Source organism: Schistocerca nitens, chromosome 8 (assembly GCF_023898315.1).
Source record: "Schistocerca nitens isolate TAMUIC-IGC-003100 chromosome 8, iqSchNite1.1, whole genome shotgun sequence".
NCBI classification, from domain to species: Eukaryota; Metazoa; Arthropoda; class Insecta; order Orthoptera; family Acrididae; genus Schistocerca; species Schistocerca nitens.
In genome coordinates, this window is record NC_064621.1 from 619,767,211 (window position 1) to 619,789,906 (window position 22,696).

Genomic DNA, 22,696 nt, shown 5'->3' on the forward strand with positions numbered 1-22,696 from the left:
CCATCCAGTCCACCGTAGGCGACCAGGACCACCGGGGCGCCTACAGATTTGGTGTCAGAAGTCCTCGCGCCCACTGCCTACAGATTTGGTGTCAGAAGTCCTCGCCCCCCACCACCTACGGATTTGGTATCAGATGTGTTCGAACCGCCCACTACAGCACTGGCCTGCAGATCTGGTATCTGGTTCAAATGGTTCAAATGGCTCTGAGCACTATGGGACTCAACTTCGGAGGTCATTAGTCCCCTAGAACTTAGAACTACTTAAACCTAACTAACCTAAGGACATCACAAACATCCATGCCCGAGGCAGGATTCGAACCTGCGACCGTAGCGGTCTTGCGGTTCCAGACTGCAGCGCCTTTAACCGCACGGCCACTTCGGCCGGCTGGTATCTGGAGTCGACACCGCCACTGCAAGACTGACACCACAGAGTTGGGGTCAGAACTGTCGACTCTATGGAGCCTTGTGGTAAGTGCACGAGGCGATCTTTGTTAATACGAGGGTTGCCCAGTAAATAATGCCCCATATTTTTTTTCTCCGAAATAAAAAATATTAGAAATGTGAAACTTTAGGTGCGAGTTATTTGAAGTTTCCCGCGTGTGTACGCAAAGTTTCAATTTCCTCCGACAGAGAGCGGTGGTGTAGGAATGTTCTAAAATGGCGTCTGCAAGTGACATCCGTCAGAAACAACGTGCAGTGATTGAATTTCTCGTAACAGAGGAAGAAACCGTGGGCAATATCCATAAACGCTTGTGCAACGTCTACGGAACATCTGCAGTCGATAGGAGTACTGTTGGTCGCTGGGCACAGAGGGTGAAAGCATCAGAGGGCGGTGCTGCGGAGCTCCGAGATTTGCCGCGGTCGGGAAGGCCTCCCACGGCTGTCACGCCTGACATGTTGCAGCGGGCTGATGTTCTCATTCGACGGGATCGACGCATTACGACTCGACAATTGGCACTGGAGTTGTCAGTAAGCAAAGGAAGTGTGGATGTGATTATCAATCAGCTTGGATACTCAAAAGTGTGTGCAAGATGGGTTCCTCGGTGTCTTACTGTCGATCACAAATCCCAAAGAAAAGACATTTCTTTCGATTTGTTGCGACGCTTTCACGTTGACGGGGAGGCCTTTTTGTCACGGATTGTGACAGGTGATGAAACTTGGGTGCATCATTTTGAGCCCGAAACAAAAAGACAATCGATGGAATGGCGTCATGCTTATTCTCCACAGAAGAAAAAATTCAAAACAGGTCCTTCAGCCGTAAAAGTCATGATGACTGTGTTTTGGGATTGCGAGGGCGTAATTCTCATTGATGTGATGCCAAAAGGCAGTACCATTAATTCAGAGGCTTATGTCAAAACATTAGACAAACTTAAGCAGCGCTTCCGGCGCCTTGGGCGTCATGTTAACCCACAGGATGTTTTGATTCAGCATGATAACGCTCGTCCTCACACAAGTTTGAGGACTTGTGAACACATCGCGAAACTGGGTTGGATAGTGTTACCCCATCCACCCTACAGCCCCGATTTGGCTCCTTCAGACTTTCACTTGTTTGGGCCAATGAAGAATTTCATTCGTGGAAGACGTTTCGCCGATGACGAAGAAGTGATTCACGAAGTGACAACCTGGCTCCGTAGGCAGAGTAAAGATTTTTACCGGCAGGGAATACACGCTCTTGTGTCTCGCTGGAAAAAGGCCGTCGAACTTGAAGGAGATTATGTGGAAAAATAAAGCAAGTAGACAAAACATCAGTCTTTCACATATGTAAATTTGATTGTTGTGGAATAAATACTTCTGGAGAAAAAAAATATGGGGCATTATTTAGTGGGCAACCCTCGTAACTATGGATGCACGTTGTTTGTTGGGAGTGCACTTTGTGAGACCTGCGGAAACAGCAGATTTATCTGAGTTTAAGGGAAACAGTTGGGAAACGTACTTGGTACCATTCAGATGTACTGTGTGTAATTTGACGGGGCATGGGGAGCCATGCACGAAGTTTGTACCAGTAGAACGTTCAATTTGTAGGCGGTTTGGTCACGCAGCGCACAATTGTAGAGAGTGTTGCTGGGCAATAACAAGGCGCGAGGAATAATTTTGTTTAGTTGTGCATTGTGATTCTTGTTTGTCTTCTTGTGTGCAGTGCTCAACTGTGACAAAGGAGTTGAGTATCTAGTGTAGTTATTGTTCTGAGGAGAAAATTCAGTATAGAGTAAGTCGTTGGTGATTTGCACAAATCATGCCCGAAACAAGATCCATTATTACTGAAGTGAGTATAGCTGCTCTGACGGTTCAAGTCTCAAAATTGTTAGAAGAGAATGCACAGCATAAGTTACGTCATGAAGAATTAATAACGCAAATGGAGACCTTGCGTTCGGCGCAAGAGTCGCAAACGAGTTCAAGTGAGTGTAAGTCAGTAGCAATGTCAAACCTTGTAATATATCCTTCAGTAGCTAACCTGATCACGCCTTTCTCGGGTAAAACAGCAGAGGATGTCACAGCGTTCATTAACGATGTTTTGGCAACAGCTGCAATGAGCAATTGGTCAGACGTAACTACGTTACGTATGGCAAACTTGCGACTTGCAGGGGAAGCCAAGACGTTCGTGATGTACCATGAGACGCTTAGTAAGGCGAGCACTTTTGAAGAATTGGCAGATGGGTTACGACAAAGATATCGTAAGCAGAATAGTGCAGGATTTTTTAGGGAGAAGTTAGCTAATTTGTCACAGAAGGTCAATGAGACAGTGGAGTCTTTTTCAGATAGGATACGGAAAATTAATTCGCAGACCTATGAATTATCGGGTAATCCTGATGCGGATCGTGTGTTACTACGAGAGGCAGAAAACAGAGCCCTCGATGTATTCCTCAGGGGAATTCCTGCAGAATTTTCTCGTAGGGTTAGGATGGAGAATCCTGGGGATCTAGCTGCAGCACTGTGTATTGCAACGCATCTGCAGGAGATAGACATTGCAACAAGGGTTCGTAATGATAAACGCATTTTTGCGTCGGAGATGAATTGTTACCGTTGTGGGAGGAAAGGTCACGTGAAGGCTGAATGCAGACAGCCGCAGTGCTATGCTTGTAAACGCTACGGTCACAAGGCGAATGAGTGTCGTAGTAAGCAGAGTGGTAACGGCAATAAACAGGAAAAAGCGTTAAAAGGGAACGGGAGTGTTTCGTCCGTCGGAAGACATTCCCGGTAAGCTGAAGTACGGTGAAAACTAGTACAGAGACGGATTGTTGCTTGATGGGTGTTGTAAGGAATAACAGATCTTAAGTTTTTGATTGATACAGGGGCACATGTATCTGTTGCTAGTCCAAACCTCGTGGGTAGAAGACTAGGTACTCCTAGGTATAGATGACGTGGAGTAGGGAATAATGAGTTGCAATCATTGGGTACAAAACAGCTCGTTTTTAAGATTGGAGCTGTAGAGTTTGAAGAGCAACTGGAAGTGTTCCCAACCGTGGGGCAAGCGTATTCTGTGATTCTCGGACTGGACTTCCTTGATAATCACCACGCCAAAATTAATCTTTCACAGCGTACAGTTGAACTTAGTGGAAACTTGTTTTCAATGGGTACAACAGCTGTAAATGTTTCTACGTCGCGAGGTGCATCCGTTGCTAAGATGTCACCAATTGAACCGCGTACAAGGGCATTAAAGATGATTACGCATGTCAAAGTGCCTTCGGGTACAGGGAAGTTAGTTTGGCTGTAAGTAGGTACCGATGTACCACAGCAGAGACTATGTGTGGTGGAGCCATTGCAGAGCAATGAAGCATTGGATGAAATGCATTGTTTTATTACGAGGAGCGTTGCGCGCGTAACGGATATAAATGGAGAGCTGATGATTCCGAAAAGTGTAGATAATTTTGGGGCAGATGAAGTGGATCTCCCAAAGGGTTTAGTGGTTGCAAGTTTGTAAATACTCGACGATGAGGATGTAGGTGAATCCCAAGGTGATTATAACGTCAAGCAAACCGTCACGGCATCTGTACTACGTGATAGGATTCGTCATTTAGAGAATGGTGATCGGAAAGCTATGGAAGCTTTGTTATTAGAGTATTTAGATTTGTTTAATTCAGAAGGTCCATTACCAGCAACTCCTATTACACATCACCGTATACCGACTTGCGACAGTCCGCCGGTCTATAGAAAACCATACAGGGGAGCGAAGCACCTACTAGTGGAAGAATTTATTAATCAACAGCTAAGGGACGGATTGTAGAGAACAGTGAAAGCCTGAGGTCTGCCAACATAGTGGTAGTTCCTAAGAAGTCATTGAACGGTACTAAAAAGTATAGGTTTTGTGCGTTTTTTGAACGCACGAACTGTAACAGATGCGTATCCAATGCCGAATATCACGGAAACATTGGATAACCTATGTCGGTGTAAATATTTTTCGACACTAGATCTAAAGAGTGGGTACCATCATACAGAAGTAAATCCCGAGGATAGATCGAAGACTGCCTTTACAACAAGCCTTGGTCACTTTCAGTATCGCAGAATGCCACTTGGGTTGAAAAACGCTTCTGCTACTTTCCAGCGTATGTTAGATGGTGTGCTTTGGGGACTGAAACCGAAGATTGCTATGGTATACCTTGATGATATTGTTACTTTTTCGCGTAATATAGAAGAGCATGTAGAACGACTGAACGAAGTATTTAGTAGGCTAAGAGCGGCAAATCTTACGCTTAATGTCGAGAAGTGTCAGTTTGCTCAGACGCAAGTGACTTATCTTGGGCTTATTATCAGTCAGGTTGGGGTAAGAACGGATCCTCGTCTAACGTCGGCTGTGCGTGGTTTTCCAGTACCACAGACCACTAAACAAGTTCAGCAATATGTCGGTTTATGTAATTACTACAGACGATATTTAAAGGGGTTAGCGGAAATTGCACATCCATTAACGCGATTGTTAAAGAAAGGTGTTAAGTTTGAATGGACAGCACAGTGTCAGGAGGCATTCGAGAAGCTCAAAGAGATACTACCATCAGACCCAGTGTTGATACTTCCTGATTTGGAACAAGAGTTCATACTATCTTCTGATACTAGTAATATTGCTGTAGGTTGTATTCTTTCTCAGAGGGTTAATGGACAGGAACATCCAGTGGCTTATGCATCCAGGCAACTGAATAAGGCAGAGAAGAATTACTCAACTACAGAGAATGAAATGTTAGCAGTGATTCACGGTATCTCGTATTTTCGCTGTTATTTATGTGGTCGTAAGTTCAAGGTAATTACGGATCAGGCAGCTTAGAAGTGGTTGTTGGGGTTGAAAGACCCTTGAAGTCGTTTAACGAGATGGGCACTGAAACTAAGTGAATTTGACTATGAGGTAATTCACAAACCAGGGGTAAAACATACGAATGCAGATGCGCTTAGTAGAAACATTGCAGCTGTACAAGTTACGGGCATAACTGAGAAGGAGTGGATAGAGGCGCAAGCCACTGACAGAGAGTGTCAATTGTTCCGATCGCAACCGCAGTTTGAAATGCAGGATGGGTTGCTTTGCAGGAAGACGATGTGCGGACTACGCGTCATAGTACCGGAGTCGCTCAGGGAAGAAGTGTTGAAACAAGCGCGCGACCATGTATTGTCGGGTCATGGTGGTAAAAGAACGACTGATAGACGGGTAGCTGAAAGGTTTTGGTGGAAGACACGTCGCAATGAAGTAGAGCAGTATGTGCAAAATTGTATACCGTGTGCGCAGAGAGAAGATTTAAGTCATCAGAAAATTCAGTTACAGAGACTACCTGAAGCGGATCGTCCGTTCGCATTCATCGGATTAGACGTAATGGGAGCATTTAACAAGACCCAAGCGGGTAATCGATACGTATTAAAAAAAATGGCTCTGAGCACTATGGGACTCAACTTCTGAGGTCATTAGTCCCCTAGAACTTAGAACTAGTTAAACCTAACTAACCTAAGGAGATCACACACATCCATGCCCGAGGCAGGATTCGAACCTGCGACCGTAGTGGTTCCAGACTGCAGCGCCTAGAACCGCACGGCCAGATACGTATTAACAATATTAGATCATTTATCCCGATACCTGGTAATGATAGCTATTCCAGATCAGAAGGCAAGTACTGTTGCGCAAGCCGTAGTAAATAACTGGCCAGGGCAATGGCCTGGTTGCACTAACCAGATGAGGGACGAGTACGACGGATGAATCAGCAGTATAAGTGGAACGAATGAGTTCATTACAAACGAGCATGGCGTCAGGACATTGCTCGTGCTTCCTTTAAATACGCCAGCTTTGATACGCCAGCTTTGAAACAAGGCACTCGTGGTTAGACTTGCAGTTAGATGTGTACTGGGTCGCTGCGTAGCGCTCAGCTCGGTGATCGACATGTTAATGTTTATTAAGGAGATGTTGCAGTAAGGGCGGCCCATCCAGCAGCAGTCGTGAGGGGACAGTACCAGCTCTTGTCCCCTCTGCTGCCGCTGTCAATCATCAACCCGGGATTAGCAGACATCGCGGCAGACTCGCTCGCCGCCAATGCTGACCACATCAGTGAGCCGTCGTCGAGATACTGCGGGGCCTAGGACCTGTGCATCCACCGTCACAACCGGTTGAGCCGACGACGCTGGAGGACTGCAGCCTGTTCTGCCATCCACCCTGGACGAGTCACCAGGAGGAGCAGGGAAGAAGATGGGGTGGGATAGAGTACACTCCGCACTACGAGAACGCCTCTCGTGCCGACAGCGCCGGGACTCCAACCTGGAGCCTCCTGCTGTCCGCAGCCGCGCCGGCCGGCCAGCCGGGCGCCACCAGCCATGCGTGGCCGAAGTACGCAGTAAGGACATTCCTTCGCTACATCACAGCACACTGCGCTGCGCTAGCAATACTGTGCGGCACGGAGCTGGTGTCATCGCTACGAGTCGGTGAGGACTCGGGAAGGTCGTTGATATCACCGAGCCACATAGTACTCGGTTGGAGTAAAGGTGTTATGAATTAATAATGTTTCTTTGGCGTTTCTGACGCGTCCACAGCCATTTCCTAGCATCCTGACAACTGGAGAGGTCACCGCTCGGTCATCCAGTCCACCGTAGGCGACCGGGACCACCGGGGCGCCTACATAAATAAGGGGTGCAGGTTTCCAAAAGCATACACCAAAAATTAACATCGGAATCCACGTTTTAGGGAAAAATCAGAGGCTCTAAGTAATTTTTTTATGCTTCAGTTCACCCCATAAATAATAATTGAAAGTTGTTGAGTAATTAGGCCGGCCGTGGTGGCCAAGCGGTTAAAGGCGCTACAGTCTGGAACCGCGCGGCCGCTACGGTCGCAGGTTCGAATCCTGCCTCCGGCATGGATGTGTGTGATGTCCTTAGGATAGGTTTAAGTAGTTCTAAGTTCTAGGGGACTGATGACCTTAGAAGTTAAGTCCCATAGTGCTCAGAGCCATTTTTTTGTTGAGTAATTAATTAAAAACCAATTTTTTAACTAAAATGTACCCAATTGTTGTAGATTACGTACCTGTGATTTTAATGATGGAGAATTTTGGTTAAAGTGAATGATAAAACATACCAAGTGATTGAGCTATACGAAATTTGAGACTTATAGTAGTAATAACTGCTGACACAAGTTCTCATACAGATATGGTTCAGAAGTAACTATCTACCATTAGTTCCACTCTAAAAATTCTACAAGGCAAAATTTTCATTCTAGCCAGCTGAAACTTTTTCGGTAATTTCAAGCAGCTTAACTCAATAGAAATAAAAATTGAGAGGATTCTGAAGTAATTAGTAACTATATTATTAAAGTTCATGTGCCCGAGAAAGCGGTCGTTCGGAGGATGCTGCAGTATGCAAATAGCTGTAGACAACACATGTTACCTCGGCCCTCCGCTCCGGCACCTACATAAATGCAGCACGAGTGGCAGTTGCACGGTTCACTTCGCACTCAGCTATGTAAGATCGACGTCTGTCAAACGTCGGATCTCGCAGTGCCTCGGATGACGTCAGAGCCGAACTGTGTAAAATCGCTTATTTTGTGATAAAAACGGATAGTGAACTTGCGAGGACTGTACAGCGTCCTGGATCGCTTAGAATTCGCCAAAGTAACTGTTAGTGTGCCGTCCATGAGAATTACAACTCCGCGTGGCAAGTGGTGACTTTATTTCCACTTTTATGGCGAGCATTAATTTGGAACATGTATTGCAAACTTTCATTGAGTAATTTTAGTCAGGGCGAAAGACAATCTAGTAGTAACGTGCCGTAGAGGTCGCCTCTGAACTGCTAAATGTGCTGTTAGAATAGGAAGACTTGCTTTGAACAGAAAATAATGAATTTCCAAGTGTTGTGCTGGAGAAACTTTAAGCAATATAATTTTCATTGGAACTTTATACTTTCATTTAAAATCAAAGGCCAGATCCCGCAAAGAAATAGGCGGATAGAAACGTTTCTTTCAGTGGGCTGGGCCAGAATGTGGCCGTGCATACTGTAAATTGAGGTTTCCCTTCGCTTTCTGGCTGGCCACTAAATTAGTTGCCAGGCTCGCGTGAGAAAAACGGCGAACAAACAAATAACGATTAACTTCTACCCGCCGCCCAACAATTCCTTGTAATTGCGCAGCATGTAATTGGGCATCATATTCCCTATACAGCAGCAAAAAATGGCAGGCACGTATTCTGCATTAATTGCCGGTGTCTGCACACCATCCATCCGGAGCCGTACTACGTAGATGGAGGCGAGCAAATAACAAGTAGCCGCTGGGCCTCCGATGCTAGCGGCTCGGCATCCCTATAGTGCTGGTCGATCGTGCCTCAGTGACCCAGTAACTCACACCGCCCGACTGCTTCCCAGCTCCACTCCTGCTACGGGTACAGACAACACTCACCACATAGCAATCACGGCAGGCCCCTCTGTTACTGACGGCAGAGACGTTCCTCGAACGCCTCTGTGTTCTCATGCTGATCACAAGTGTGGTCAGGAGCTCTTGTGGTAGGGCGTTCCATTCATCCTACAGTGAAGTTGGCGGCTGCTGGATAGTCTTTGTTGGACGTTGACACTCGGTAATACGTCTCCCCGACGCATCCCACATGTGTTCAATGGATTTTAAATGGGGGAACGTGCAGGACAGTCCATTCACCGAACACCTCGTTCAAAGAGGTCCACCATCTGTGTTGTTAGATGCAGTCGTGTACTGTTATCCATAGAAATGAAACTATGACAAAATGACCCCTCCGAAGAGGCATGTAAGAAAGGAGTACAGTGAAACTTCCTGGCAGATTAAAACTGTGTGCCCGACCGAGACTCGAACTCGGGACCTTTGCCATTCGCAGGCAAGTGCTCTACCATCTGAGCTACCGAAGCACAGTGCTCAGATGGTAGAGCACTTGCCCGCGAAAGGCAAAGGTCTCGAGTTCGAGTCTCGGTCGGGCACACAGTTTTAATCTGCCAGGAAGTTTCATATTAGCGTACACTCCGCTGCTGAGTGAAAATCTCATTCTGGAAGGAGTACACTGTTTTCCTTTTTACCAAGACGCGTTTCGCTGAAGCTACAGCATTATCAGTCACTCTTTTAATTTCTTTCTATTAAATAACAGGATGAAAAGTAATAACAAAGCCTAAAACAGAAAAAAATTATTCATGTCTTCAATCACATTAAGTGATAGTTTCGATTTCGTGTATTATGCATTGTAACTCTCTTTGTTTCTCAGATTGTCATCTGTAAACATAGAAAGCCTAACGTAGAAAGTTATTTACACCGACAATTTATGACTTTGAATGTTACAGTTAACATTAAGTAGTTGCAAATTTTAAAAACGGGATTACTACTTCCGAATAAGATATTTTTACAAGTGTCGAAACCACGGTCAAGCGCTAATAAACCTTTATTTGCAGCTGGTTAGCTGATTTTTTCAACCTCTTCAGATTTACACAGTTGGCGTTTCGCAGCCATGTTGAAGATTTTGAAATACGAGCCTGCCAAGGTATCAATTTACTTACAACTGGTTGGCTGATTTTTCAACCTCTTCATTGAGTGTGCTTGCATCTGTGTATGCAAAATGTATCCGCTTGATTCATTTGCTTTCTCCATTACCTTCACTGGAAAAACTGCACATACACACTTTTCAAAGGATACTGGGGCAATGAGAAAATGGAAGTGGAAGTATATAGTATACAAGGCACAACAACGACACCACAGATGCATGTTCATGAGTAGATTACACATTAACAACTCTCACCAAAGAAGGGTACTTCGGCATTATCGAATATTCAGTTTTTTTGGTCCAGTTGTTATGGTGTGGAGAGTCATAAAGTTACATGGGTGGACTGACTTCCAAATCTTTGAACAAGGTACACTCACTGGTCACATGGCATGTTAAAGTTATTAAAAAAGTAGCTTTATTTTTAGCAGTAATGTATACAAACCAATTCTATATGCTGCGCTTTTTGTCAGGGGTGGTCTAAGCAAATGCAGAAGCTTAAGTGAAATATGCAATAAATTTAAGTGGTAGATGCTACAAGAAGCCCATTGAGCTTCATGAAGTAGCTATAATTGAAACTCCTCCAATTGTGTCAATACTAATTTTTCCCATTTTTCAAATGTCTGTAATGTGCGAAATTTATTTTCTTCTCGGCAAAAATTTTCATGATTCCTTAATATCAAACACGTTAAACATATTACATGTGTGAGATAGATCTTCAGCTGTGACAGCAGATCAAATCTTAGAGTTGCGTGGAAGCATCTATCGATGCAGAGAGATGTTCATCGCAATGTTTACGCCACGGCGAGAATGGTGGCACCACCAGCGCAGGCGTTGACAGCATCTGCGACAGCATTACCTAATTACCGAAAAATTCAGAAGCTGTTTTCGGGCTGTACAAGGCCACCGAAGACGATGGAGATAATCGTTAAAAGCTCGAGGTTTTACCCTGGATTGATGCGCTAGAAGTCTGAAAAATTTTTGTGCAACAGTGCAGTAGCGAGAGACTTCGTTCTGATATTGTATTAAGTTTTATCAGAGCACTAGCATAGGGACCCTTTACAAAATGTCTCGCGCGTCTGCGACGCGTCTTTGAGCTATCTCCCCCACGCCTGCGTAGTGTCATCAGCTTGAGGCACTTCGTCTGCACTGAAGGCGCGTCGTCAGCAATGGCATTAATATTTGTATTTTATTTTGAGATCTTATCTAAAATCAGTTGTTTCATTTATAGCCATAAATTTATTATTTTCTGTTTTTGAAAGTAGCTATCATGTTTTGTGAAACAAACTACGAAATAAAAAGATTGAGAGAAAGTCTCGCAGATCGTCAAATTATGTTTCTAGCAACATTCCTTAAGCAAAAGCAGATGAATTTTTCTACATGACTCTGTTGATAAATTAAATTAATCGAATGGAGCTAATTTTGTTGACTAACAGAGATAAAGTAGCATGAAGCAAAACTGCGTATCCTATTATGTGTTTTATTTTATTTGTCTTGTTGTGTATAATATGAATTGTGATTCATCTATGGTGGTCTGAAACAGAACTAGCTTTGCCAACAATTGAACACAAACGATCTTAATTACATCAACTGAACTGGCTGGAATCCACTCTAAACCTTTCAAAATCATAAATTCATATTCATTTACATAGTGTACAGGAGTTACGATAAGTCTTAACTGACGCGCATATGTTTAATAACATATTACCCGCTAGACTATCGACCGTATTGCACACTAACTTGCTGTTCTGATAAATCCTGAAGCTCACCTCATTGTTTATATAAATTTTGTGGTACTTGTGTTTTATCTCTGTCCCGTCGGTTTTTTACCGTCGATTGTGATGGAGTTGTATGCTGATCTCTAGTGCAGCGATTACACCCTATTGACGGGCTCGCTTGCAACGTTACACTGTCAATTAACAAGCCCATTCGGGCCCTTAGTGTTAAAAATGGGAGAACATTTGTTCAAAGAACAGTCAGTTCCCGAAATGACGTAGACGATAAACCTTGAGTTCACACAGAGATATCCACATCGGCATCTGTAGTGCGTAAGCCATCTTGCAGTGTGCGGTAAAGATACTATGCGTACCGCTGTCGCTTAACACCCTCTTGTTCCTGTCGCGAATCGTTCATGGGATGAACGATGGCCTGTAGGCCTCCGTGTCAGCTCGAATCTCTAATTTTATCTTCATTGCCTCTTCTCGACATATACGTAGGAGAAAGCAGTATATTTCTTGACTCTTCTAGGAATCTGCGCTGTCGGAACTTTTAACAGTAGACCGTACCGTCATGCAGAACGCCTCTCTTACAGCGTCTGCCACTGGGGTTTGATTATCATCTTCGTGTGCATCCCAGACTGACGAGCAATATTCAAGTATTACTCGAACGATTGTTTTGTATGCTGCTTCCTCGGCTGATGGTATATATTTTCTGAGGATTCATCAAGTGGAACTCAGTGTGACGTTTCCCTTCCTTCGATTAGTTTTATACGGTCCTTAGACTTTAAATCGTTCCGTACAGACACTCAGAGATATTTTATGTAAGTAACTGCTTCCAGTGATTGTTCTGAGATCGTGTAATCTTTTTGTCTACGTATATTCAATACGATGCATTTGTTTGTATTGATGATCAATCGACACTCCCTGCACCAAACGTTGAATTTTTGCAGATCTTCCTGCATTTCGCTGCGACTTCTTTGTATGCAAGAGCATCATCGGTAAAAATCGTCGTCGAAATTCCGATGCTTTCTCCAACGCCATTTATGTACAGAGTGTTCCAGGGTAAGAGGAATGACCATTCCAAGTAAAAAAGTCAAGTTTACATGGGCTCTAAAATGTACGTACTTCTACATGCATACTCTGGAAGCCACCGTACGGGAGGTACCCCGTACCGCTGCTAGTCACTTCCTTTTCTGTTCAACAACCGTAAAGAGCATAAAGAGCAAGGAAAACACGAAAGGCCATGTACCTCCATACGAGCCCATCTTACCTTCGTGGTCATTACGCGAAATGTACGCTGGTGGCAGTAGCTTCAAACGCCAGTTCTCTAAATTTTCTCAATAGCGGTCCTCGAAAAGAACGTCGGCATCCCTCTGGTGATTCCCATTTGCGTTCCCGAAACATCTCTGTAATACTTCCGTGTTATTCGAATCTAGCAGCCCACCTCTGAACTGCTTCGATGACTCCCTTTAATCCAATCTGGTGCGGATCGCAAACACTTGAAGAGTACTCAACAGTGGGTCGCAGTAATATCCTGTATGCGGTCTCCTTTACAATTGAACCATACTTTTCCAAAATTCTCGCAATACACCGAACTCGAATATTTACCTTCCTTGCTACACTCCTTGCATACTTATTCTATTCCATACTGAATTGCAACGTTACTCCTAGATAGCTAATTGACGTGACTTAGTGAAACAGCACACTACTAGTACTATATCTGAACATTATGCGCTTGTTTTTGCTACTGATCCGCAAACTTACCTAGTCAGTTGAGCGAGGATATTCGGCGCGCGGGAAATGCTGTCGGAGACGGACGGAGAAAGTGCCGGTGCAGACGCGAACGCGGACAGTTCGGTTGGAGACACCAAAGTGAATGGTCCAGATTGAGACGCGAAAGCAGACAGTCGATCTTTAGGCGGCTTTGAAGTGAAACGACTTGGAAAATTTCGCGTTGTGGGGTAACGCAGGACTTAGTCTCTGAACGGTGAGCAGCTGCGCGCCTGACGTGAACTCTCACTTTTCGTATAAAAGACGAGATGCAGTATGGGACTTGCGTTTCGTAATGAGATTGTGAATTATCGAACTGTGTCAAATGGATATGCGTTCGAGTGTAACAGTAACTCCAAATACGACCACTTTCTCTGTTAGTATGCTTTCTGAATAAACATTATTCTAACCAAATAGCAACTTTGTGGCCTATATCATTTATGTGTATTTAATTTAGTTCCTGATATTATCATTACTGTTTTTATATGTCATGTTAAGGTTATATCTCGCAAACTGGCCGTCAACCAGACAGTTTAACCAAAGGGTCACAAGTGTCTAATTTAGGGCGAGCAATGCGACACGTGCTGTTCAACAGCTAGACGAGTTTGTGCCAAGACATTTCGACGAAGAGGAATCGCATGTGGGCCCGAACATCTTTGGAATGTTAGCTAGCAATCTATTACTAACGTATGACGGTTGTAGTTGTAAGATTCGTGAATCTATCTTTTTACAGCCGTACGAATTTCTACTCACATTTTCCTGTCGTCTTTTGCAAGTTCTCTCTTCAACAGAGAGAGCAACAGCCGTTGTTTGTTCAGCATTTTTCGAATTTCGTTATTAAACCACGGTGGGTCTTTCGCGTTTTTAATCCACTTACTTAGAACATACTTCTCCAGTGTATGATTTGCCCATATTTCCTCTGCGTCCCTTGCACTTGAACTAAATGATACTAATTAACTGTTGGATCGTAACAATTGTGTATCTTCTCTTTCTATCCGAAATACTCTCCTGGCCTTCCGGATTGCTTTATTTAGCAACCAAAGTAGCTATGAAGACAACATGGTCACCAATTCCTGCGTCTGCATTGACGACGTCGATGAGCTAGGTCTAAAATATTTTTATTCCCTGTGGGCTGCCAAACTATCTGCTGTAGACAGTTTTCGGAAAAACTGTTCAAAGGAACTTCGCAGGACTGTCTGTCTGAACCCCTTGCAATAAATTCATACCCATCTCAGTCGATACTCAGTAGGTTGGAGTTACCCCCAATCTAAATTGCATGATCTGGCAATTTCCGCACTGCTGACTGTAGACTTTCTTTCAGTGACTCAAACAGTCACAGCTGAATCGGGTGACCGATAAAGGTTTTCAGTGATTAACTTGATTTCACCTGGACCTTTTATACACGACCAGATTAAACGTGATTTCACTTGGACCTTTTAGACACGACCATATAACTTTGCTGTCACACTCAAATTCGGCCCTAGTAGAGACAATAATTCTGTCCACTGCAATTGCACCCTCCTTTTATTGATACACGATCTACGAACCGCTAAATATCTCAGAGCTTCTTACGAAGTATTCAGTATAGAGACAGGTGTTAGTAACCACGATGTCTTCATCCCGCTCTCAGTTCAGAGAATAATTTGAGGACGAGAAGATTCCTGGAGGGCAGCAAATTTGGGAACTTTGTTACGCATATTTCAAGCATTTACTGATAAAATTTTAAGAGGCCAAATGTGATTACTCTCAACGCGGTCTGTTTTCGCTGTTTGCGAGCCGTCTGGCGAATGTTCAATGCTTTCTTTGTAAAGAACACCCCTGACCTGTCAAGAGAAGTCCTACAATTCCCCATCTGATAATGCAGGTCCAGAAATCTGCAGCCAAGACCCTCTCAGAGTAGACGAAGCCTTCTTTGAAACCCTCCACATTCCTCCAAATCAAAGGACCCCCATGGGATCTGAATACAATGCTGCAAATTGCGAGCTCCTCTAGCACTCTGTGCGGTGGCCCAGCAGCCTTCACCACCTCTACCAGCCGCCTGTATGAACTGAGGATGGCCTCAAAAGGGAACCGATAGGAGCCTTTGTTCCCGACTTGAGTCGTAACATGCACATGACTGCACCGTGCTAGCTCGATAGTTGCAGACAAAGCCTCCTCCACATCTCGGAAGATGGCCCTGGGCAGACATAAGTGCACAATTGCTTTTTTTTCTGGCCCTTGACGCCCTGTCTAAGGGGCTTTTTCTCCCGGCGCTAAGCCCGTAGATACGAGGCCTATTTGGAAAATAAGGTCCTATTGGTAGCAAAATGGAAACCCTTGTGAAAAAAAATGTATTATTTCCAGCAGTGAGGTACACCTTCGAGCTACTTCTCTACACAATCGCCGCTCCGATTTCGGTATCTGCCGAAGCGTTGTACCAACTTTTCAAAACCCACTGTGGCGTCGCAACTAGTGCGCGATCGCCCATTTGTCTATTAAAAGCTTTGCTTCTGAATGTATGTGGGCTGCAATGCAAGCCGGTAGAGTATTATACGGTCAGTAACGGACGAGTTGTGTCCTGCAGACTGACGTCACGACCATCTGTTGCAGCTGCGCGTGTGAAAGCAGTGGAGTAGCGCTGGCAGGCCACTTACATTATACGAAAGTAAAGATATTTATAACTAATAAAGGAATAACCTGAGGAACGTCATATTTGATGTACAACCTTCTGTTGTGAAAACAAACAATATGACAAAGTCTGAGATAAAAAATAGTTGTATTTTGGAAGTTAGTAACATTCCATAAAAAAACGTAATTTTCCGACAGTCAAGAATTTAAATAAATACAGTGATGTAATAGTTCACCTTCAGTGACTATGTACGATGATCTGATAACACTTTCAGTGTTCATATATAAATATGGAAAGTTTTTAGTTTCAGGAAACCTCTGTGACTTTTCTATAATAATAATTTCAAGAATTCTAAGTAAATATGTGTATTGTGTGTTAAGGTGCGTGTGAATGAGAATGCGTGCGTGAGAGTATGTTGGACGTTCGGCATTATTAAAAATCATTCATGTAATTCTCTACAGGAACTGGCAAGTGTTCCAACTCTGTAACGTGGGAACGAATCCACTAGTGGTTCCCCTACTAGTGAATGTCGGATGTCCAAGTATGTCTGCTTATGTATAAGACAGCCAGAACATTCGCGACTAGATAATAAATTTCCAGATGTAGAGTAAAGATTATAATTCATTTTGTTTTGTTTGTTTAATTAGAGAGTTTTTCCTGCAGATAGAGAATGTTTTTAGTATACTGTGTAAGAGAAATGGCACGACGTCGGTTATCTAATGAAGAAATTGTCGATTTGCTGAATTTTGGAGACATTGTCTACGATGTATATAGTGAAGATGATTTGCACGACACAGGTATGTTTGAAAGCGACCGCAATACAGTGTGTTTAGGCAATGAATTGTAAAATGGTGGCGGAAACTATTTTCTCATTTGCAGTTACTAGGAATAGGAAATGCATTTTACACAGCTCATTTAACACCAAGGTAATGACAACAACAGATTTCACTACCAATCTTGCCAACAGCTCCCGAAACATTTACTACCTACAACGAAAACAATATGCCTCCCGTGTACGTTACGTTAGTTTTTCAAAATCAAGGAAAGAAAGTGACAAAGCATCTCGCAAGGAGTCAAGTTATTTGTGCGAAAATTGCTGTGTGGCACTGTGTATGGAACGCTGTTGTAAAATATTTTGTATGAAAATGCAGTGTTAGTCCATGCAGAGTGTGCTAATGGATTTAAATACGACATTCAGCACAGATAATTATGTATTCATGAAGTCATTTACTCTACCTATATGAATGTACATGATCTTTTTTTAATTTTACGAAAACAGTGTCATCTATATTCATATAATTTGTCCATGTAATACCAGACAGGATTTTGTTTTTAGCTGCATATTAAAGAAGACAAAATGGGTTTAAAATTGTGTTATATCTTACATATTTTCCAAGATGTAACTTTTTGAACACATGTAAAATTTCCTGGTTTCTGCGGACATGGACAAATATTGGGCGAATACTGAGAGTGGTTTAAACGCCTAACGTTGAAACTCTTGATAACTAGTACCCCCCCCCCCCCCTGCCTGCTCGGACGCTGCTGAAGGAGCGGCCACCAGTCCGATCGCAGGATGGATGGGCGAGATCAGACGCCAGCCTCCAGATTGGTCCTCCGTTTCGAGCGACGAAAACTCGTTACACCCGCCACTCATCCTCGTGTAATCCGTAGAATTACAGGCCCATATCACTAAAGTCAAGTTGCAGTAGGGTGTTGAAACATATACTGTATTTGAACATTACGAAGTACCTAGAAGAAAACGATTTATTGATACGTAGTCAGCACGGATTCAGAAAATATCGTTATTTCGAAACACAACTAGCTCTTTATACTCATGAAGTAATGAGTGCTATCGACAGGGGGTGTCAAACTGATTCCATGTTTCTAGATTTCCAGGAGGCTTTCGGCACCGTTCCTCACATGAATCTTCTAACCATGCCTATGGAATATCGCCTCAGTTGTGCCACTGGATTCGTGAGTTCCTGTCAGAAAGGTCACAGTTCGTAGTAATAGGCTGAAAGTCATCGAGTAAAACAGAAATACACTCCTGGAAATTGAAATAAGAACACCGTGAATTCATTGTCCCAGGAAGGGGAAACTTTATTGACACATTCCTGGGGTCAGATACATCACATGATCACACTGACAGAACCACAGGCTCATAGACACAGGCAACAGAGCATGCACAATGTCGGCACTAGTACAGTGTATATCCACCTTTCGCAGCAATGCAGGCTGCTATTCTCCCATGGAGACGATCGTAGAGATACTGGATGTAGTCCTGTGGAACGGCTTGCCATGCCATTTCCACCTGGCGCCTCAGTTGGACCAGCGTTCGTGCTGGACGTGCAGACCGCGTGAGACGACGCTTCATCCAGTCCCAAACATGCTCAATGGGGGACAGATCCGGAGATCTTGCTGGCCAGGGTAGTTGACTTACACCTTCTAGAGCACGTTGGGTGGCACGGCATACATGCGGACGTGCATTGTCCTGTTGGAACAGCAAGTTCCCTTGCCGGTCTAGGAATGGTAGAACGATGGGTTCGATGACGGTTTGGATGTACCGTGCACTATTCAGTGTCCCCTCGACGATCACCAGTGGTGTACGGCCAGTGTAGGAGACCGCTCCCCACACCATGATGCCGGGTGTTGGCCCTGTGTGCCTCGGTCGTATGCAGTCCTCATTGTGGCGCTCACCTGCACGGCGCCAAACACGCATACGACCATCATTGGCACCAAGGCAGAAGCGACTCTCATCGCTGAAGACGACACGTCTCCATTCGTCCCTCCATTCACGCCTGTCGCGACACCACTGGAGGCGGGCTGCAGGATGTTGGGGCGTGAGAGGAAGACGGCCTAACGGTGTGCGGGACCGTAGCCCAGCTTCATGGAGACGGTTGCGAATGGTCCTCGCCGATACCCCAGGAGCAACAGTGTCCCTAATTTGCTGGGAAGTGGCGGTGCGGTCCCTTACGGCACTGCGTAGGATCCTACGGTCTTGGCGTGCATCCGTGCGTCGCTGCGGTCCGGTCCCAGGTCGACGGGCACGTGCACCTTCCGCCGACCACTGGCGACAACATCGATGTACTGTGGAGACCTCACGCCCCACGTGTTGAGCAACTCGGCGGTACGTCCACCCGGCCTCCCGCATGCCCACTATACGCCCTCGCTCAAAGTCCGTCAGCTGCACATACGGTTCACGTCCACGCTGTCGCGGCATGCTACCAGTGTTAAAGACTGCGATGGAGCTCCGTATGCCACGGCAAACTGGCTGACACTGACGGCGGCGGTGCACAAATGCTGCGCAGCTAGCGCCATTCGACGGCCAACACCGCGGTTCCTGGTGTGTCCGCTGTGCCGTGCGTGTGATCATTGCTTGTACAGCCCTCTCGCAGTGTCCGGAGCAAGTATGGTGGGTCTGACACACCGGTGTCAATGTGTTCTTTTTTCCATTTCCAGGAGTGTACTATCTGCCGTTCCCCAAGGAAGAATTGTTATAGGCCCTCTGTTGTTCCTGATCTATATTAACGATATAGGAGACAATGTCAGTAGCCGTCTTAGACTGTTTGCATATGATTTACCGTCATATAAAGTCATCAGATGACCAAAACGAATTGCAAAATAATTTGGATAAGATATCTGTATGGTGCGAAAAGTGGCAATTGATCCTGTATGAAGAAAACTGAGAGGTTATTCGCATGAGTACCAAAAGAAACCCGCTAAATTTGGATTATGCGCTCGTTTTGTATTATCGCGAGGTGGGGGAGATAGTGGCACAGACATGATACGTGAACTGGAGTGGCAGTCTTTAAAACAAAGGCGTTTTTCGTTACTACGGGATCTTCTCATAAAATGTCAATCACCAATTTTCTCCCCCGACTGCGAAAACATTCTGTTGGCACCCACCTTCATAGGAGGAAATGATCAGCACGATAAAAAAAGAGAAGGGCTTGCACAGAAAAAATTAAGCGCTGGTTGTTCCCGCGCGCCGTACGAGAGTGGACCGGTAGAGAGACAGCTTGAAGGTGGTTCATTGTACCCTCTGCCAGGCACTTTATTGTGAATAACAGAGTAATCACGTAGATGTATATGTCTGAGGGCGAATCCACCGTGTCGGGTACACTGGGAGGTGCCGCGCCGGCCGCTGTGGCCGAGCGGTAGTGGGCGCTTCAGTCCGGAACCGCGCGACTGCTACTGTCGCAGGTTCGAACCCTGCCTCGGGCACGGATGTGTGTGATGCCCTTAGGTTGGTTAGGTTTAAGTAATTCTAAGTTCTACGGGACTGATAACCTCCGACGTTAAGTCCCAGAGTGCTCAAAGCCATTTGAACCATTTTTGGAGGTGCCACGACAGCAGAACCCGTGGACGAAACAAGCGACAACTGAGGTGTCTCGTGCAGCGCTCCATATTCTTCTCCACTGCTACAGCCAGAAGCAGCAGCCTGAAGACGACTGCCCGTAGTCAAAAATGCGGCCATCTGCTCCTGAGTTGGTACACAGTATGCACACATCCTACTCATCCCAGTATTATTAACTTAAGAACTAACTATAAAAGCACATTCAGAAACCGAGATAAGCAACTTTCTGAACTGATGTGTTACCAATTGAGGCTGACTGCTTACGATCTCTGAAGCTGGTATTTCTGCATAAATGAAAACTGCACTATGGACAGCCTGACAGCTTGTTAAATGCTGAAAAAACACTGTTTAACAGGTATACTTCCAAGAAAACAGAGAAGAAGCTAAATACGTAACTTACTCTTTCCTGGTATGTACCAGATGACAGCTAGAGTCCACATACTTCAAGAGCTATGAACAATTCTTCATTTTCGTACTGTGAAACAAATCTCTCCCACTGCAAGCTCTTTGCTCTCCATATTTACAAAGGTGGTAGCATGGACTAAAGTAAGAGAAGAAAGTTCAGTAGACATTGGCTCTTAAAGGACGTGAATGACAGCATTTGTTCATCTTGGCTATTGTGAAACACATCTCTGTTAATGAACAAATGATCATAGGTATGAATTTTAGACGACACATTTACTGTACACTGTTTTCTTGTTTAGGTCAATACTACATCCTCGCGAAATATGGGAAGCAAAGGGCTTGTAGTACAAGAAATGTGTTTCATTGTATCGAAGATGAGGAAGTGCTCGTAGGTCTTAAAGTATGCGTTTTAGAAGCCGCAGTTACTTCACTTTTTGCGTAAATTGATCGTCCCAGTCATATCGTGAAATGCTGACCATTCCTCCTGAGACACAATGTGTACTGTTAAAAGTGATGGACGTATAATACTGTTTTGAGGTACGCGAGAAGTTATTTTCATGTCTGAAGAACTCTCTCCCATCAGAATTACATGCTGTGTTCTGTTCGCTGGAAACTCTTGAATCTCACAACATAGTTGGTCTGATATTCCATACGCTCGTCTTTTGTTCATTAGGCTCTAGCGTGTATTACCTACAATCGTTCTGTCCCGGGCTCCACTCACAAACTGAACAGAAAATGGGCATGGGAAAATTGTGCGGGTAGCAGAAGTACAGCCTCGCCACATACTGTAATGTGGATACCGGAATATAGGTGCAGATTAACGTCAACGCATCTACATCGCCACAGTACACAGCTAGCTGGTAGATGAAGGTCAACATTCTTTCTTCAAACCAACACAAGAGTGAATTTTGTGAGTGAAAGTGACTTTACCTGAACTGAGAACTGCTTTGCTGCGACGGCGCTCCCTCCGCTGTGTAAGGAAGCAATGCGCCTCCAACTGTTCGTAAACACGCGTAAAGAACGCTTCTTGCGGCTGTACTTTGGCCACCGGATACGCGTATTTTGATAAGGCGGTATGCAGGCTCAGTTCAGACCTCTACGTGCAGATAACACGCAGTTGTTTCCAGTGCACAAAGGGCATGTCTAAGATGCGTTCGAGACACGTGCTTCGCTAAGCACAAAAATTCTCGCCGAAGACCAAGTCTACTGGCCAGATGAAGCGCAGTTCGAAGAACTGTTGGCAACATATGAATCACATGTCAGATTCCACAAAATTTATAGGCCGTGTATTAGTTCCCTGACATCACAAAAGTGACGGAACCTCATTAAAAATCAGCATTTTCTATTGCATGTACGACTTTTGTTTACCTGTAGACAAAGCGGGATTCAAACTACAGCAGCGAATATTTATCGTCTCGCAGTACATTGGACGCTCCGGAATACCTTGAAGGAAACATACACGAGCTTAGTAGCGAGTTGGCTCACCTTTAGAAAGCAAACGGCAATGATTCTGCGTGGCATGCATTGGACAAGTCGTTAGCAGGCATCCGGAGGTACGTCGCACTAGATGTCTACGCTCAGGTCAGGCAATTCCCATAATCTTTACGCACGAGGTTCGAGGACGCGGAATTGGTGCCGGACAGCGTCCCGTAAAAGTTGTGTCAGGTTCCAATGAGCTGAATCTGATGGTGAAGATACGAGCATTAGTCCATTATTAAGCATTTCGAACCACCTTAACACTAGCCTCGCCTTATGACACGCACAGCAATGCTGGTGGAAGATGCCGCCACCTTCTGGGAAGACTTCGAGTGTTAAGGGATACAAGTGGTCCGCAACAATGGTCACGTAGTTCACATCTGCCATGGCACTTGTTATTACTACCACAATTCCCATGGGACCTCAAGTGA

At 44.7% G+C, this 22,696-nt stretch overlaps 1 protein-coding gene across 1 annotated transcript in view; it reads right to left on the reverse strand.

The window, feature by feature from the left end:
- LOC126199134 (cytochrome P450 6a2-like) overlaps positions 1-21,800 on the reverse strand; it is a 259,881-nt gene extending 238,081 nt beyond the window's left edge. The window contains exon 1 of the mRNA XM_049935889.1: positions 21,720-21,800. The gene's annotated coding sequence lies outside the window, so the exon portion shown is untranslated. The remainder of the gene's footprint in view (positions 1-21,719) is intronic.
- Between the last annotated feature and the right edge of the window lie 896 nt (positions 21,801-22,696).